Consider the following 17,290-nt stretch of genomic DNA (forward strand, 5'->3'; position numbering starts at 1 on the left):
CTACAAGAAAGCCTCTTTGCTGTGAAGTCATATCCAAGGAGCTCTGCACAGTCAAAGTCTGTCTGCTATTTGGATTGCATAAGCTTTTGTCAACATCAATCCACTTCTTTGAGATATTTATGGGCTTTAGTTAGGCCCTTGCTGGAGTTCCTGGGTTCAGTACTTCTTATTTTCTCGGAGTTGTCATGTGAAGGTCATCAAATGCAGAAAGAAAAAACAAACTCTACTTCCCAGCTGTGTTTCTCCTGCATTGTGCATGGCCTTCAAATCTTAAGGTTCCCCACAGTGCTAGGAGGATCACCTTGTGGTCTTCGCCTTTTCCACCTGGTTGTGTTGGAGCTCTGACCTAATTAAGGAGGTACATAGGAGGAAAAAGCCTGCCCCCCCCCCCCCCCCCCCCCAAAAAAAAAAAAAAAAAAGGCATATCCTACACTTCTTTAGTTTTCTCCAAATCAAGGTAGTGAAGAAAATAGTGACGGGTAGGACTTGGAGCACTCGTGTGGGGGTCCCTGTCTGGAGCTTTGCCTCGTCCCCCAGGTGGCTCAGGGTTCTTGCTGCTGGAGCACGTCCCATGTAAAGCAGACCTGTAGCTTGTGCACCTTCTCATAGAGACCTGAATTCCTGCAGTTAGTTTTTTTTTCTAGAGGAAATTACTTTGGGGGGAGAGGGGTGTGGATTGCTTCTTTTGTATGATTGTTTTTCCTAAACTGAACTTTTTAAAAAATTCAGTGGTTTGATAAGCACACGACTACTAGTCACTGTTGATATGCATAAATGACTCAGGATGAGTTATAAGCTCTATTTTTCTGAAGCTTTTCTCTTCAACTTGACTACTGTAGTATTTATTGTCATAAGAGATGCACAAATCTTCCACCCATGGCACTCCCCTAGTAAATGAACAAGCTAACCAGAAGTTCATGTTGTTTCCTTAGTGGATACATTTTCAGAGATGATGAAAGTTGTCAGTTACAATGATTGCAGAAGCACACTATTAAAATACTAGGTATATGATTTTATTACTTTGCTGGAAGAGCAATAAACAAAATAAAGTTTTGGAGTTTGTGAGAATTTTAAAAGGAGAACTAATTAACTTCTCCTCCCTTTCTTTTTTTGAACACAATGAATGTTAGCTCCGTTGTAAAGGAATTTAATCTCTGTGGCGAATCAAATACTTTTTTAAAACCAAAAACTTTTGGGGGCTATGCCAGAGTGGGAAAGTTTATGGATTTAAGGCATTAGATGGCATAACCCTACTATTGCATCTGCCAGACTTAGTCGCGTAATGGACTTGATGTAAAAACCAAAAAAACACAAACAAACAAAAATGGGGCCAGTAGGTCACGTTGAGCAATTGTCTGTTAATCTCAAGCATTAAATGCCTGCCGGCCTGCCGTGGATTTTTTACTTAGCCTTGGTTAGTGCTGACCTGTATCAGTATGGGGCATTGAGCTGCTCAGAAAGCTGGGGTTCCTCATTCTCTGCTCTGGAAGGAGCTCCTCATGGAGGAGGAAAGCTCTCCATACATGTTAAACAGGGAGTCTTAAATGGGCTTCCTGCAATTTTACAACCATGGTTGCCATTTCTGGGGCTGTTGCCCAACTTGCCAGAAGTAGCATTGTTCCACCACTGAATGTAGCTTTTCAAGATAGGCCTTATTCCTCCGTAGGGATGCTGATGTCATGGTGCTTATCATGGTAAGTCATCCAGAATTACCTGCTGTGTGATAAGACAAAATGTTTCTACTCAGGCCTGTTGAAATAGTTTGCTTCATCTCAGTTTATTTTTAATTGTTTTGATTTTTTTGGAGTTTCTTAGATGGTGTGGTGAATGAAAATAAACCCTGTTTATTTTTTTCCCAAGAACCTAGTACCAGGCTCTCTGATTTGTATGAATTCTGTAAGCATGCAAAGAATAGAAAATCATTTTTTCGTTGAGCTCATTGGTAGTTGACTTCATTTTTCAACATTGTTCCTGAGTCCTCCTGCAGTTGCATTAGAAGAGCTTGTTATCCTAGCAGTTAATAAACTCCTTAATAACAGGGTTCTTAATGGACTTAATAAGCATAAATGCTTATGCTAGATAAATGCATAATCTGCCACCTATATCAACCTTCCCTGGTTTGGACATGCCAACATCTTCAAAATAATTTTCTGATCTATAAGGTGTTTTCAAGGAAGAGACGTGTTTATGCATAGATCTGTTTAATAGTGTTTAAAAAAATTAAAAAAAAAAAAAAAAAAGACTCACTCTCTCTTAGTGCTTCTGCCTGCTGCAGCCACAATTTGTAACTTATATTAGATTATGTGCTGTAAGCCTCCAGAGGAGTGAAAGTATTTTCTCATGTGTCACACAAACAGTATGTGATAAGAAGCGCTCTGTGGTGAACTATTCAAGCAGAGAGCAAGCCTTAGATAAGTGACCTCAGCCAAAAGCTATTCAGTCACTTCAGTGTGATTTAAGTTATCTCTGCCTAGAATTGCTTGGCATTAAAACTTAATTATTCTCATATCCAAGCTTGATATATTCACATCAATTCTAGATGAAGTTTTCTGTTACCTGTGGATTATTCCTGCAGGGGTTTTGTCCTCCGTTGGGCTTTCTAATATTTACGTTGTATTTCACCTTGGTGTTCTACTAATAAGAACAGGTAGGTTCAAAGGAATGGATAAACCTATATACCCCATGCTTAATTTGTGACTGTTTCAAGTTACATCTTGATAACCCATTTCTATAAGAACACGTTCTTTTGCAATGCTTGTTCACTTGAGTTTTCACTATAATAGGCAGCCTGTAATGAAAATGTTGACTCATCCGAATGATATTTTTGTTTTCTTTATTTTGTAAGTCAGATTGCAAGATAATTTCAAATTACAAGTATTAGATCACATTTTTCTTGAATGATTGCTTATGATCTTTGCCAAGTTAGTGCTCTTACTCACCTACTTTAGTCACAGGCAAGGTTTTAAATTTCAATGTTAAGGGAAGCAGAAGAAAGTGTTTATATAGAGTCCTGGATGATGATTACTTCATATCTCCTTAGCTTAATATTTTGAGTCTCTTCAAATTAATGGTACTCCTTCTGTTAAAGAACTTTGTGTAAAGAACAAAATGGATTTGTCTTGTAGCATAAAATGTGGGTAATCTTGAGAAGCACTAAGGTCTGTAAGGTGAAGCCTGGATATGCATGTAATATAGCTTTCCATTCTTCTATAGATTGAGCACCAGCACCCTTTAATTTTCAAATGCTTTAATTCTAGTGCAAGTACTCGAATGACTCACCAGTTATCTAAAGCATCAGGTAACTATACCTATATTTAGCTTTGTTCTAGCTTCTTATCCTTGTTTCTATCTTAATTTTCTCAGTTGGAAGCTACAGTCAGTTTCGCCAATGTTTAGAAAATCAAAAACCCCAAACAACCTGGGAAGCGTTCCCAAGTATTCTCATGAGTACAGCCTCAGCAGGCTCTTCAAAGGCTCTTTCCGCTGATGGTCAGGGGATGTGGAGAACAGGTCCTCTAGCTTCTTTCACAGTACCTTTAAACACAAGATACTTAACCATACCTGCCAGCAGGTAACTCTTTTAAGTTGGAGGTGATATTTTTATTAAAAAGAGGTGCCTTCCTTCTGCTACTTGCTGTGGGCTCTGCCCTGGTTGTGGTGTCCCTGATATGGGCCAGCTCCAGTGGTACCTTCATTCTGCTGGTTCGTCATTGCCAAGATGATGGTCCCAGAGGGGTTTGATTCAGGCTGTCTTCACTCGAAGAAATGCACAATGAAGTGATGCAAGTGAAACTCCTAGAGAAAATGGGAACCAATTAATTTAAGTACATAGTTTTAGTTTGTAAAAGATAGATCAGAGATTTCCAGACCCCAGCCTTAACTACTTTCCTCCTCCATTGAGGAAATGCAATGTGCTACAGACGGCAGTACTTAACCATGGGTTGGGATGTCTGCCTTTTTAGCTCACAAGATCCAAGTGCTGACTTCCAGAGGTTCAGGCAAGAAATCAATACTGTTTTTCCATCTGGCTGCCTTGAAGACTATGAGAATTAAGACTGTTTATCTGTGTAAAGAGAAGAAAGGGGGGAAAAAAAAAGGTACATCCACACTGCTAGAAGTACAGCTAGCAAATCTGAACTGCTGCTTGTGTTTGTTGCTGGGAGGGATCTAGTATGGATAATTTTGTTTGTAAGTAGTTACAGGCACGTTCCCCTGAGAGTTGTAGTAGCAAGATACAAGTAATATATGCAACAGTAACTTTTTTTTGGTTTTCGTCACAAGTTTTGTAGATTTGCCTCCAGCAGGCTTTGCAAGTTGATGAGGTGAGTGAAGAGGTACTGCCAGCTGGCAGGCATGCTTTGTTTTCTGGAGTTCTCTGCCTCCTGATATTTCTTAGGTGTGGATTTAGTTGCCCTCCTGTCTTTTGGACATGTGCTTTTTTCATTTTCCTCTTGCTTTTGTTGTTCTGGGCTTTTTAGACATAACAAACTTCTCAAGTGTATCTATGCATCTCTTCCACCACCAGCAGCTTCTACAGATAGATATTTTTTGTTTAAATCACCGGTCCATTTTATGTATTCCCAGTTAGCACGGTTTGATACTTCTTCCTCTTGTATTTTTATTTACTTGATGTGAGATACTGTAGTACACAACGGAAGACTTGGAGTCTCTGAACTTAATCCAGCTGCTCTCTTCTGTTGAAGTTGAAGTATGTATACAGAGGCCAAAAAAAATTGTAATTACTGCAAAAGGTGAAAGATAATTTTTGGACATCTTCATGCATGCTCAGATCTGTGAACATTAATTTAAATCCGACATGCTGAATGAGTAGGGACTTCTGAATCTAGTCAATTTTTACACTAACTTATAAAGTTGGATTAAAAAAAAAAAGTGTTCATAGGTTTAATATGATTGTCTCATTTTATTGCTGAGACACAAAGCAATAGTAGAAGCTACTGTTTCCTGAAGTACTGTATTAATTTTTCACAAGAAATGATTATATTGTAAGTGCCTAAAGAGAAAATGAGCTTTCTAAAGTCTTCTGAGCATCAGTATTTCAGAGCTATTTCAATTTGTTTTTAATGAAACAGATACAGAATTATATAAATGGTGTGGTTGTAAGTATTCAGAGTAACTTGAATACTTTAAATGAGACAAATGATTAGATTTTGCAGGTTAGGCATGCGTACACTATAACTTATGTGCTGGATGGGTCAGTATGAAAACTGTCCTGTGTATAGGGTTATTTATATTGCTTCCATTTGGTCCTTCCAAGTAAGGATATTTATGTTAGCGGGTGGGATCTGGTGGGATTGTATGTGGTGGTGCAGCTGAGTACAGAAATAATGTTTTTTTGTCATACATAAATTTGTTATAAATATGAATGCTACGTACGGTGAAGTAAATGTTAAACACTTATGCAACTTAGAAATTTCCTCATGTTTCCCTTCTCCAGCAGTCCTTTTACTGTGGTTATGCTGCTTATGTTTTGACTACAGCCAGCTGGAATTTGCTTTGAAAATATCAATGCCTGTTTTATTTGCCGATTAGCTTTGAAACAATTTCTTTTTTAGACCCTGGTTAAAGGGGACATTTGGGGAGAATGGAGGGATTTTCTTGTTTGGCTAAATACTACATTATTACAGAGCATACAGAAAATGCATGTTTGAGAGTGACTGAAAGCTCCAGTTCTGACTTCGTTTAATTTTGACCACTTGCCTTTTGGTTTTATTTTCCCATGGTTTTGTACCTAATTTCTACAGAGACAAAAAAAAAAAAATAATAATAATGTTATGTTATTACAGTGTTATTGACTTCCCTTTCCACCTCTGGCATGTTTGGGATTTTCAGACTCACCACTGAGACATCATCCGCTTGAGGAAGCAGGAAACAAATGATCTAAAAAAAATTTGCTGTCCTTTACAGTGTACAGTATTAGAAAAGATGCTGCATACCTGCTGCATGAAGACTAGGTTCAGACCTGTAACCATCAGCCTGCATTATGCCTAATCTTATGTTGACATAAATTCATGCCAAAAAAAATAAATGCCCACTAAAGTGATGTGTAGTCAGCAATGATAAATTACAGTGCCAGGATGTCAAAGGGCTTTGTGGTGGTGGTGGTGGTGGTGTTTTTTGTTTGGTTTTTGTTTTTTCATTTTTTTTTAAATGTAAGACTGAAGATCACGATGCCTGTGTTTTTAGAAACTTATCCTGGAAGCACTGGGGATTTGCAGCTGGGATGAAGGGCTAAAAGGCACCATCTGGTCTGGGACTCCCCAGCTGAGGATGAGCCTCTGGATGGCCACCTGAATAGCACTGATGGCAATGGTGTTACAGCTGGTGACTTGAATGAGGTTCCTATGCCATGCTGACATGTGCTTCAAGGACATGGAGCAGCATTTTTTGCCTGCAGGCCTAGGAGGGGAAGGTGAAGAAAATGCTTGCTGTTCTGGCCAGGAAGGGTTTGAGAAGGCAGACCGGTAAGTGATTTGTCCCCAGGATGTTGCTGAGTTCCCCTGATGTGCATTTGCCATCTTTTTAAGAGCACTCCCTGCTGGCAGCCCCTGTGCTGGTTGTGACAGGATCAGCACTGTCCCCTCATTTTAGGTGGAGAACTGTGCTGGAAAGGGAACATCTGTTCAAATGGTCAGGGAGGGGGAGAAAACAAGGGGTGTGAGTCTCCAGGCTTTAGGGTTGGGCATTCATCTGTCTTCATTTATACTAATTTTTCATAACCCTAGTTATGTGAATTCTTTGCACGTTTTACATTAGAACACTGGCTAAAAGCCACAAGCAGACTTGGAAGCAGGGTCTGGGATCTTATCTGCCCCACAAACTTGCAGCTGCTGGGTCTATAGGCTGCCCAAGGTATAAGTGCACTCATGTTCAGGAACGTTGTATGGAATAAGTCCTGAAGAGTTATTCGTACAAGGGCTTTTTGCCTCGCTCCATTAAATAATTAAGCCTCTCTTCCTGGAGAGGCTTTTTCATCTGTGCCGGCAAAATGCTTCTGGTTTCTTGTATGAAGACTGTGAGACTGGGTTCTGTATAGAGTGTCACACTTGTTGGTTTTATATGGATACAATTTCTAGTCATTAAATTTACAGTCTTTCTAACATTGAGATCTAAATTTATTTTACACTGTACTAAAAAGGCTTGAAGTTTAGTAGGCTGTCTTCAGACTCGTTAGCCTTGAAATGATAACCAGTGCCATACAAAGCTAGTTTTCATCTGGGATTCATTGTGCTGAATATATTCAGCTCTTGCGTACAGCTCTGGGATCTGAGAGTTGCTCTGAAACTCTGGATTATGGGTGTGGACCTGAGACTTGAAGTCTCTAAGGTTTGCCGTCTCTGAGCTCCCAGCAAGCTCGCTGGCAGCGGGATGGTTTTCGAGTGGGTGCCTGCATGCGCTAGCATCGGCGAAGAACCACTTCATGTTCTGACAGTCGCACCTTGACTTGCTTTTTAGTTGTGTCTTGCAGCTCAACATAAACATCTTCTTGGGTAGGGAGATGTAAGAGAGCGGAAAACAGTCTTTGAAGAATAAAAAACAAAACAAAACAATGGGCTCTAGAGAGCTTGATAGGTCTTCATTGTCATCACAGAAGATCAAAGAAAGCCACAGAGTTGCACTTTCTACCCAGAATTGGAAATAACATCCTTAATTACAGAAGTGAGCAAGTCTGACAATTTTTCCTTCAAAGGAGGGAATGCTGCACCTCGTTCTTCAGCTATTTTTGCTGTTTGCAACATAGCATTTCTGAAAAATTACACCTGTCCTCTGATGGAAGACTTGCATTTAAAGTTTTCCTGGGCCAATCTATAGATGTCTTGGTTAGATCGGATTGTGTCACGGATTGCAGTAAGCCGGTCATAGTGAAGAAGATACTAAATAGAAAAGGAGAAGAAAGTGCCTGCAGTGGTGATGAAGATTAATACTGTGGAGTTACTGGAGTGCACTTACTACAGTGCATGTTTGTTTTTTCTCCTCCTGTGCTACCACTGAGGAAAATCCAGGAACAGGTCTGTACTTGTCTGTCAGCTTTCTGGCTTAAATGATATTCTTGGGATCCCTGTTTTCCACTGTGAGTACAAAAATGTATCCCCACTTATGAAGCCCCCTTGTGGCCTGTTCCAATGGAGTTTTAACCTCCCATGTCTTTTTAAGCAATTGACTTTTGCTACCATTATACTTCGTGTTATGACTTCAGAATCTTACATCAGTCACAATTTGTTTATTTTTAACCTGTTTGATATTTTCTGCTAATGCATCTCTTTCACTTGACTGTTGAAGGCAGAGGCTATTTCTGTAATATATTTTACAGCTTTTGGCTCACTGAGGTCATGATCGTTGTTTTTATGGAAGTCAAGTGTATGCTATATGGATCCACTATTTAGGACTATTTTTATGCTTATTGTATTATCGATGAGCAGTGTGGTCCGTTTCTCTGGTTCACCAGCTTCATGGCCATCTAGCCATAGACAGAAGTTGTGAAGTGCTAAGAGGCACAGGTTAGTTTTCTAAAAGTCTTGGTTGTGCTCACAAATGTGTAGTACTTCAAAATGAACAGCTCATACTGCATCTCTGATCAGAGAAAGGGGAATTAATGGACCCAGCTGTGAGGAAAAGTAGAGAAAAGTAAGTGGAGTAGAAAGAGAAAAGGACATGAAGGATGTTTGTGTAGTTTGATGTGATTGCAGAAATATGGTATAGAGGTGGAAGAAAACATTACAGTGAAGAAGGATCTTGGGGAGAAATGGAAGCTTAATACTGACATGGAGATGTTGGAGTGGTGTGTGACAGGAAATTTATTTCAGGATGATGACATAGAGCCTTTAAGTGGTTTATCATTTGAATTTGGGATTTCTGTGTTCTTAGGGTGCGACCAGAACAATACTGCATTCTCCCATGTCTGGATATATGGGCAAAGTCTAAGTGCTGAGAGTAGTAAACTTCCAACAGGCTTCACTTCAGATCCTTCTTTATTGTGTGTACTGGAGGCATCCATCAGGGGCAGGATGAAACACACCTTACTGACAGCTTGACTGTTCCTCCCGTGGTTCTCAGAGGTGGTAGTGGCAGATTGATGTCTTCATTTTGGTCAGCCGGGTTTTCAGTGAAGATACTGCCAATGTGTATGTCTGCAGAGGTAAGGGATGGTGGTGGTCTTCAGAGTGTGTCTGGGGGTGGGGGAGGAGGGTTCAATTTTTCTTTTTTGAGATGCTGTGGGGAAAAATGAATGCTATAAATAATAATAATAAAAAAAAAGTTGGTTTTAAATCGGTCTTAGTGGTGTCCTGCAGAGAATCGTGGGTTTGATTATTGGGACTTTGCTACCTGTTCTTAAGCACCTAAAGCAGCAGTCTAGGACACTTACGGATATAATTAGCATATTTGAAAAGAGAGCTCAAAATGTGGATGTTAACTTACTAATTCTGAAACTTGATCAGTACCATTTCTAATTATGTGTATGCATACCTGTACAGGTAACTGCTTTCTTAGCAGATTTAGATTAGGATCAATTCACAAAATGTCCCCATGCTCCTTAAAATGAAGATAGGCTTTTCTACACCAAGTGACAAACTTGAAGCCTAATATTTTTGACTTCCTGAGAAAAGTTTACTTGGCAAACACTAGGCTTGTGTTTTATTTCCCTCCATGAATGATGATGGGGTTTGTGGTGCATTTACCACCAATCTGCAGACTGCCTAAACTTAAAGTACTTGTTGAGAAGGGAGAGAACACACCAAGTAACTACTGTGAAATGAAAGGTAGTTTCCACAAGAGAAAGAAAATAACGCTAGATAAATCTTTGTGACAATCAAAACTGAAATACAGAAAAATTTGTGAAAGAAAAAAATAACCCTACATCATGTAATCTGTCTAAATGCAAAAAAAAAAAAAACAAAAAACAAAAAACAATATACATTAATCTTAACATTTTGTTGTTGTTTGTTATTTATACATAACCATGGGATGGTTTAGCTTGATTTCTTCTAAAAGTCTAATGAATGCACCAAGCCAAGTAAAATATTCATTAGAGTAATTGGTTCAGTTCAACCTCTCAAGGCTACAGCTTGGAAATACACACACTGTTGCCTTTAGAAATGCAGTATGTTGATTCAACAACGTTTTTACTCAACTCATTTTCATTCCATATGCTTACTATATTTTGCAAAAGCCATTTAAGTAAATGCCATAGCAGTTTCCAAGCAATATTTGGTATTTTTTAAGTCAAAAGTTAACTGTTATCCGGAGTGAAACCTGTTCAGTCATAAGGCACATCAGATTTTTTTTCGTATAATTTTAAAATATTTCTGAATTGAAACCATTGTATGTTTAAGTACTTAAAAAAGCTCTCATAGCACAGAAAAAGTTTTGTTACGAAAATAGACATGCATCTGTTAACTCACTTAAAAGTGCCTAAATGACGTGTAAAATTTATTAATATGCAAGCTAGGCAATTTTCAGTTTTAAGATCCAGTTTTGGTGTCATATCAATTCATCATATCCATAGGTTTTCCTCTCTTCTCCCCTCCCTGATGGGCATCTGCATTGGACCATATGGTTTTGGAAAATGTTGATTGAAACTGTTCTGTCAAGAACAGGGCTGGAAAAAGCCCACCTTGCTTTTCATTTCTAAAAGTATTGTAGAGCCCTTCTGCTTCCATGCGGAGGAGCAGGAAACTCGAAGTTTAGCCCAGATGGATCTTTTGTGCCAGGGACAGGCTTTTGCTTTCTATGAAAGCCTGCCGAATATTGGCCAACTCGCCTACCTTTCACAACTTGCTCACTTCCAACAGAGATTTGCTGGGGCTGCGAAGCCTCTTGTTACTGTGTCCTCAGGAAACCTCTCCCAGCCTCCCTAGCTGGCATGCATACTCGTGGCTGTATCCTGTCACAGGTCCTATGTGTGATCCAGGCACTTGTGTGCGGTCACCACGGGCAGCGAGGATGCTGGCAGAGCTCTGCCTTGTGCTCAGCAGGGGTTTTCGCTGACCGCCTTTGCCCTCATGAACCACCGTAGGCTCCAAACATCAGACCCGAGGTGCTGTTCCCTGCACCTCCCTTTCCCAGCAGATTGTCTGAGGAGGTAGAAGTGACTGACAGAATAGATACAGAAATTCAGGCTGTTATAGCTGGCCTGTTAAGCTAACCACAGAGGTTTCGTGAGTGCTCATTGTGCTGCAGAAAATGTCTCTTGAAATACCAGATTTGCAATTGTCAACCAGGAAGCTTTGTATTGGAGGACCTGAGCCGCCATGTCACGTTGGATGTGGTAGGGCTGACCTCCAACTACAGCTTAAAAAAGAATACTCTCTGTATTTTCTTTCAGAACCAGCAGCTCATGGGAAGGAGGCAGGAGGCTGGGCTTGTGCAGGAGGGGTCTGTGAGGGCCTGGGGAGCTGCTGGGCCAGCAGGGGACATGCAGCTGAAACTTAATTAATTAATCTTTAAAGGACTCTGGGTCTTTTTGTCACCTGTCATAAGGTGGCCTGGTGGTCTGTGGATGTGGATTAAATTAAAGGAATGCCTTTAGAGCCTCCTGTGTGTGTCTGTCTTTGCTTACCATACAGGAGTAGCCCCAGCAGCTGGATCAGAGGACTAGGGTCAAGACTCTCAGGCTCGTTCCCCTGTTGCTACCTTTGGTAAAATGTTGTTAGAAAAGTCATTGTAGATCCGATCGGCAAAGAACTGTCAATCTTCTTCACTGGGATTCACATCTCCTGAACTCTCTTTAAATTAAGTTTTTAACCTGTGTGTAACAGCCCCCTGCTGTTATTCATGAAATATATAGTTTTCTGGATTCAAGCCATGCTGCTGAGAAACTTGGAATATTCCACAGAGTTTTAAAAAGCACGGTTTATAAAAATTGATGAGCTCCTTAGATGATGTAATCCGAAAAGGAAGACTTAATAAAATAAACTCCTTAGTTTATTGCAACACAAAACTTAATGTTGACTGAAAGTTGACTCAAGGGGCAAAATGTCACTCTTCTTGCATTTCATTTTTATTTCTCGCAATATATAGCTTTGAGAATATTTTTCTTATAGAAATGAAGTCTGCTCCTAGCACAGAATGACTCTTTTTATGAGCAATTTTCCATGGCAGATTAAGAAAGCTGTGACACAGCTATTTGCATATTATCAATAAATACGGCCTTGCACTGTTACCACATGGAAGTCTTGTTCCATCGGTAACATTTTATGCAGTAGCAAACATAATTTTTGTACTGAAGTAAAAATGTGATAGATAAATGTTTATGAACAACCTTTATCGTGTACTTGGACTGTACCTGATACTGTATGGTGCTGATAAAGAATTGGAAAAAATGCCAACGTGGGCACATAGAAACTCATTATTGAATTGGGTCTTGTAAGTGTAACGTTTATGGATATGTTTTATGTGTAATGTAGTGGAACATCTCTTAACAATGTGTGTTAAAATTATATACACCTAATTCTGTACTATGATGATACTATGGCAATATCAGTCCTGAAAAATCTACTGTGTCTCATGCGAGGCAGCTTAGCTACCTGGCACTTCAGAAAAACCAACTGTGTATTTCCATCCTGACAGTGAAATTTAGAAACCATTTGGCCACTATAGAACAAGTGAATATATGAACCATAGAGGAACAAGAGACTTCAGAATTCTGTTGTGCTGATCAGAAAGAAGATTTATCGTAATATACTGCTCAGGAATACTAAATTGCACTGCTCGTATCTTCTTTTCGTTATTATTTACCCAATACTCTGTATCCTGAATAACTGTAGGAACTGTTGGCATCTTTCTAATATGCGATGCTCTCTTAGATCAAAACTTTCCTTACTTTTGTGGACTTGCATATTTATAAGATGCACGTAAGGTTTACTTGAATAAGTTCCCCATACTTCTAAGGAGTGTTGGCTCACTGAAAGTATTTTCCAAATGAGTTCAGTTGTTTTGCATAATGGCAAAAATTTCCCTGGCGTTTCCACCAAAGCCTCATGAAAGCTTAGTTAGGACTTCCTGTGCCAGTGCACACAAGCCCTCAGGTCATCTGAATATCTGCCCATGTGTAAATGGTAAGGACAGAGGTGGTCCTGTTGACTTCTGTAGGGCTACTGTGCACTGAAAGTGTGCATTTAGTACCTTGCTGGTAAAAGGTCTGCCTTGTAGATTGTGAACTATAGTAAATAAATCAGTCTGAGACCTACTGTGGGTATCACGCTGGTAATGTGTGCATTCAAAACGAGAATCCCTACTGACAGTCAACTGCTTATGTCCTGTTGTCTCACTCTGATAGATACACCAAACCACGAGTGGTCAGCTCCGAAAGCACACTCCTAAATATATCCCTTTTTCAGAGACTGGTACAACCCCCTCAGAGGCAAATCATTTTTGGGGTAGGGGCGAAAAGCCAAAACAGCAAAACACAGAAATTGTTGTTGCTACTATTTTCCTGCACCTGGCTGAATAGCAGCCCCAAATCCCAATGCTTTTGGCTGGCAGGTGCAACGTGCCCACGCCGCAGGTCCCGGCGCGGGGTGGCTGAGCAGCTCGGCGCTAGGGCAGGCAGCTATAATTAGCTGAGCAGCCCGCTAAGCAGCGCTGGGCTGGCTGGGTGGAAGCTGCAGCGAGCATGTGCTGGATCCTGCATGTGCCTGGCTCTTATTGGCGGGCGAGGCTGCTGCCTGCCGGTTTGATAGGTTTCCCCAGTCATCTTCGTGCTGCATTACAGACATAGATACAGAGGTACTGTGTGCACGCAACGGTAGAGGTGCTCGGCTCGTAGCGTAAAAGCAAGCCCGCAGATGAAAGGCACTGGTCTTTGTTATAAAACATCAGTGCTTAAGGACTGCTAGCCGCGAGCAGAGAGGTCGGTGGAGGAGTTTTACTTCGTGGTAATTACTTTCAGGTCTTTATCTCTCCGGTAAAACACAGTCATGCATGAAATGAATACTGTTAATCATGTCATCTGTTTAATTTGATCTCGCCTTCATTAATATTGTGTGTACTCCAGTGGGAGAGCCGTCAGATTACAAAATGTCATTAGAGTGGATTTAGTACAAAAATAGAGCGTATTTGTGCGGGAATATTGCTTTCATGTGAAATTTTGAGCCTGTGCATTTGAGTAATTTTACTGGTTGCCTTTTGTAATGCTAATAGAAATATTTCTTTTATTTAGATGTGTTCTGCAAAGCAATTGAATTAGAGCATTTATGACTATTGGTACATGAAGAGAAATCTCTAAACAGTGATTAGTTTAAAGACTAATTCTGTGAAGCGTTCTTTAATTCGATCAGAGCAATAACTATCTTGATGCTGCTCTAGCAGAAAGATAGAGGGATGAGGAGTAATATTCTATTGTTCTTTCAACAAAGATGCTGTAGCCTTCATGTCTGGGTGGATTCTTTGTTTCATCCACAGGATTTTATATTCAGTGGCTTTCGAAATGAAACTAAAGCCACCCTGCCTGGTAGATTGAGTATATCCTTTGCTTGTACACGCACACTTATAGATGTAAATGCCTGTATTGTTCTCAAAGGCTGAATTCTGGCCCAAAGCCTTGTTTATTGTCAGAACTGCCTTCAGCAGTAGAATGAAACAAGATGCATATGCCAGTCTTTTCTTCCGTGATTCTGAGACTAATACAGTATTTACCAGCGTCATATACTCATTTAAGTTCTTCTCATTCTTGACCTACGCATCAATTGATCACAACTTTTCCAATAAAAAAGCATGTATATTTAATGAGTACTTTTTACAGTGAAAGCTGCTCAGAACAGAGGGAAGCACGCATGGAGTTATATATATATCAAGTCTTAATATAGCCGTGCTTCATTTGATGGTGTTTGAACACTGAGGCTGACTGTTGAGACTTGGAAGTTGATGCCCTTGTCTGTGTCAGACTCCAGAGCCCACATAAACTTGTGTATTAAGTCACCAGTCATCCGGCTGGCTGGCTGCCACCATGCGTCTGAGGTACGAGTCGCTTGTCTCAGCCAGTGTCAGAAAGGTGTCAGGAACGGGAGCTATTTTGGTATTAGCCTTCACTCTTCCCTCCGCACCTCTCAGTGAGGATGTTCTTCTCCCTCCTGCATAGACCAAAGCAAAATCAAGTCGTTTGCTCCTAAACCATGTGGTGTGAAACTACTGTGCCTCATGAATAGATGCCCTTAGCAAATAGATAAATGTTCACTTCTTAACTTTATATGGCTGTGGGTACAGCAGTTACGCATGCTTTGTATTTGTGACAGTGTGTTCAAAAAGAAAATGTTTGGGATGTTTAAATCACAGCTGGCACCTAACAGTTTCTTTGAATTTTTGCTACCAACTAGAATAGTTACCTTATTGTCTGTATTCACATGGGTTTTATTTCCAGTGTTGCTTCTTTTATGCAGACTTGGAAAATAGCTGTTCTGCTCAGGCAGGGAGGTCCCAGGTTGTGAAGACATGTTGTTCTCGGGGTGTCATGTATTCCATCATTGCTTCCAAATTAGTAACCGGAAGCTTCTTTAAGAGGTTTTAAGCTAATTTATGCCTTCTACCTTTTTAAGAGGCTTTTATGAAGTATATATCTTCATGACCTTTGTTACAGCATCCCATGAAGGAATAAGTAATGGTTAGTTAAATAAATATAGAAAGCAAAATTCCCAGCTGAATTACCTATTTACCATATCCAGACAGCTTATTTTTAAGAGAGGCTAATGTAGCTTGCATTTTATTTTCTGCTTCATGTGTTGAGCTATCACAATTTGTAAGTAACATAAGGCACAGCTGGACAAAATGCTATAAAAGTTAGCGTATTTGTGGTGGTGGATACAGCTACCACCACCACCTGATGGAACTCGAATACTGCACCAGTAGCTATTAAGGTGTGGACCTCTTTACTTCCAAAAGGAGCTGTGATGATCTGTACAAGCGTCACCAGAAAAAATGACAGTCATGAAACTAGAGCTGGTGACACTATAATTGAAACTTGCAGTGCTTTAACAGCAAGGAATAAGCTACGCTTATTGCTGTTATTGTTTTTTTTTAATAATAACCTCTTTTTTTCTTCTTGGTAAACAAAGAAATTGAAGCAACAGTTCATATGGATTGCTCTCTATAAACAACAACAAGAAAATTGCCATCTTTTTTGCTATAAACGTATTTTAACAATAACCAGCTTATTGCTACAGGAAATCTAGCACACTTCAGATTATTCTTTGAGATTTTATATTACCGTTTTGCCAGCAAGTTTAAGTTTTTAACTGCTCTTTGTGGGGAGCTGTGTGCAGTACATGTTAGCTGCATGGCTCTGCAAACCGCCCTTATTTCTGATGTGTTGCTCTGTAATTAAATCTATAAGTCATTTGTTATGTGAAAGGGAAACTCTTCTTTCCAACCCAAAATGCGGCGTGTAGTGTGCGTGTGTATGGTAAGAGCAGAGAAGTATGTAACAGAAATGAATGTCTCAGCTGCTGGAATGTTTCATCGTACGTGTATGTATATAACTGGCATAGAGTCACTTCAGTCATCTGTCACTGAGATGTGTTTGTGTAGAAATGAGTATGCTGTTAACACTTTCAGTGTCATACTGGTAATCTCATTATAACCCAATGGAAATCATCATATTCCTTGAAGAGGGGTGTTTTCAGAAGTGTTGGTTTCAGCTGCTAGCTGAAGATGGATATACATGTATGCAGTAAGCTGAGTACCAGTAATAAACAGCTATACAGCATCTCTGGTTTATTAAGACATTATGTCTTTTTAGCATTACATGTATAAGTGAATTTTGCATCAGTTAAAACTACACCAAACCTAAAAGAGAAGGGTGATGCTTAAGGTTAACACATTTTTTTGCAGTTTGTTAGCAATGAGAGACTCCAGAAGAATGGTCACGATACGGATTTAAGATATTACCAACGTGTTTATTTTGCCAGATTTGCACTTATGTGCTGTGTTGTTTTTAAAGTTGAGTAGCAGTAAGTGATCTGTGTAAAGGTTTACATTAAAATGAGAACAGTGCCCTAAAGCACCTTTATCCTTTTCCTCTGTTTTTGGAACAGACTCCAATTATTACTCTGCTGATGAAATGTCGGTCTGCTTAAGTGGTTGACACATTCAATAGGATATCTGTAAGCGCTGCTTATAGCACACTGAAAGTCTGTGCGAGATCAATAGCCTGTTTGTTCCCTGTGTTTTGTTGGGTGAAGGTCTCTTTCTTCTTGTAAATCTCATAACTTTGGGGTAGGAGTGAGCAGGAGGGGCCTGGATGAGGAGGTGAGGGATGTCCTCTGTGAGGTGTGTGGTAAGT

The 17,290-nt window shown here is 39.9% G+C and overlaps 1 protein-coding gene across 7 annotated transcripts in view; it reads left to right on the forward strand.

The window, feature by feature from the left end:
- The window catches only part of FAM110B (family with sequence similarity 110 member B), a 108,163-nt gene that overhangs the window by 37,943 nt on the left and 52,930 nt on the right, over positions 1-17,290 (forward strand). The window contains exon 1 of one of the 7 annotated variants that reach the window (XM_084509977.1): positions 13,725-13,867. The exons of 4 other annotated variants lie outside the window; for them this stretch is intronic. The gene's annotated coding sequence lies outside the window, so the exon portion shown is untranslated. Of the gene's footprint in view, positions 1-13,724; positions 13,907-17,290 lie in introns of those variants that run through there. 2 more of the 7 variants (XM_084509976.1, XM_084509978.1) reach the window with 2 other exon arrangements.

The sequence above is a fragment of the Aythya ferina genome (genome assembly GCF_964211825.1).
Source record: "Aythya ferina genome assembly, chromosome: 2".
Taxonomy (NCBI): domain Eukaryota; kingdom Metazoa; phylum Chordata; class Aves; order Anseriformes; family Anatidae; genus Aythya; species Aythya ferina.